This window comes from Condylura cristata, unplaced genomic scaffold, assembly GCF_000260355.1.
Source record: "Condylura cristata isolate star-nosed mole 26May11 unplaced genomic scaffold, ConCri1.0 scaffold00003, whole genome shotgun sequence".
Classification (NCBI taxonomy): domain Eukaryota; kingdom Metazoa; phylum Chordata; class Mammalia; order Eulipotyphla; family Talpidae; genus Condylura; species Condylura cristata.
Window position 1 is genome coordinate 938,481 of NW_004567104.1, and position 2,232 is coordinate 940,712.

General features: G+C 38.0%; 1 protein-coding gene across 6 annotated transcripts in view; it reads left to right on the plus strand.

The window, feature by feature from the left end:
• The window catches only part of EIF2A (eukaryotic translation initiation factor 2A, 65kDa), a 44,399-nt gene that overhangs the window by 11,875 nt on the left and 30,292 nt on the right, over positions 1-2,232 (plus strand). The gene's annotated exons all lie outside the window — the stretch shown is intronic.

Consider the following 2,232-nt stretch of genomic DNA (forward strand, 5'->3'; position numbering starts at 1 on the left):
GGGTCAGGAGAGGTCTGCCACGCCATGTGGACTCCTCCGGGGCAGGTGGGAATCGAACTCATGAGGAAGTGGCTTTAGCTTCTCAGTGCAGTGCTTTAACCCGCTGTACCACCAGGGAGGGCCTGAGATAAGGTTTTTTAAAAGGTCACAAAAATAGTAAAGACAGTTGTTGCTATGCAACAACTAGCTGTCTCCCAATAATAATATCTTATATAGCTATATAGTACATTTTTCAAACCAGGAAATTTACACTATCCTCATATTTCACTAGTCTGTGTGTTTGTATAGTCTTAAGAAATTTTGTCATGTGTAGGTTCGTAAAACTACCACCATTAGAATTCAGAACAAAGATCTTGTGTGGGACCCTTTTAAAGATTTTGTTTTTGTATAGAACTGGGGTGTAGGCCAGAGGTGTTGAGGGTGAGAGGATTCACCAGAAACAGTAGGGAGCACAACAGGCAGATCTACTGAAATGCACTGCTGAGAGTAGTGGGCGAGACAGGAGAGTTCTGCTATGCCGTTTGTGGGTTAGCTCCCTGGCCAGGGGTGGAACTCTGTCTTGGGCTGTTTGCAGTGATAGCGCTGAGATTTAACCTCTAGGTCATCAGGAAGGCCCTATTATGCTACTCTGATAAGCAGACCTTTCCAGTTCTAATACTTAGCAGCCATTGACCTGTCACCACCACACTAATTTTGTCATTTCAAGAGTGTAGTATAAGTAGAATCAGAATATGTAATCTTTGGAATTTTTTTTTTGGGGGATCTTCCTTATTTGGAATGTGTATATGTAAATGTTGGAAAACTGTTGATTTGACTCAAGATTTTGCTTTTTCTCAAACATGCTAAAACCAAGAATTGGTTTGCATTAGACTGCTATGAGTAGTGAAGACATGACACTTCTTACACTGAATTTTGTGTCAATATTTGATTTCATAATCTGCATGAAGGAATATGGGCTAAGTAGGTTTTTCCTGCCATCTATTCTTGTCTTAGTCTGTTAGGCTTCTATAACTGAAGTGCCCATAGACTGTGGGTTGCTTGTAAACAGCAGAAATTTATTTCTCACAGTTTAGTAGGAGACTGAGAAATCTAAGGTCATTATGTTGGCAGATTTAATGTCTGGTGAGAGCCTACTCCCTGATTCATAGAAAGTCATATGCCATTGTGCCTTACATGGTAAAAGGGATGAGGGAGCTCTCTGGGTCACTTGTAAGAATACTAACCCCAATCATGAGGGGCCCATCTTGACTTAATCAGCCATTAAAATTCCTGCCTGTAAATACCATATTGTGAGTTGAATTTGGTGTTTAGATGTAGAGGGTATACTCAAATAACTTCTTGGGGTTCCTCCATATATTTTAGTTTGAGATGCAGATATGAATTAGAAATTGTTGGTTGCCCTGAGTATCCTGGACGTTCCTACTGCTGAAGCCTTTCATGAGTTTCTGGGTACATTTGCCATTTAATACAGAAACTTTGAATGTTCCCCCTACTAGACATTGTGATCCATGATAACAAATCAACAAATACAGAGAAGTTGCAATGAGCTGTGGAAAAGCTTTTTTTTTTTTCTTTTTTTTCAATCATTTCAGGCATGTGTTGGAGCTGGCAGTTAAGGTAACAGAATATAGTTTGATTGCATTATCATGCAACACATTTTTTAGTTATATTGCAACTTCATTGGGGTTGTAATGATGATGTGTAATAAGTTACTCTAGGTCTGTATTACATGTGAATTTTGAAAGGAAACTTTCCATTGTTTTAATTGTCACTGCAGCGTGTGGAAGAAATTTCAGTATGCTGACAAAGTTTTATGTAAGCTAGGAATAAAGAATAATCAGGTAGCTAAACTCCCTAATTTGAGAAATTTATTTTTGCTTAATCCCTCAAATAAATATTGAAACTTAATTTTAGTATTAGAAAAAGAGGGCCTAGTCTTTTGTAAATCTAAGTCATAGTGTATTATGATACTGCATCAGATGATTGATTTGGTGATGAGAGAAATAGCACTACTTTGCCTGTGTTGTAAGGAATTTTGAGGCTAAAATAATAAGTTTTAAGAGTAAGAAAACATTTTCTACTGTTTCAAACTGCTAAAAATGGAGCTTCCATATGACCCAGCAATCCACTCCTGGGTATCTACCCAAAAGACACAAAAGCACTGATTTAAAAAGATACCTGCACCCCTGTGTATATTGCTCCTTTATTTACAACTGGAAAGACATGGAAACA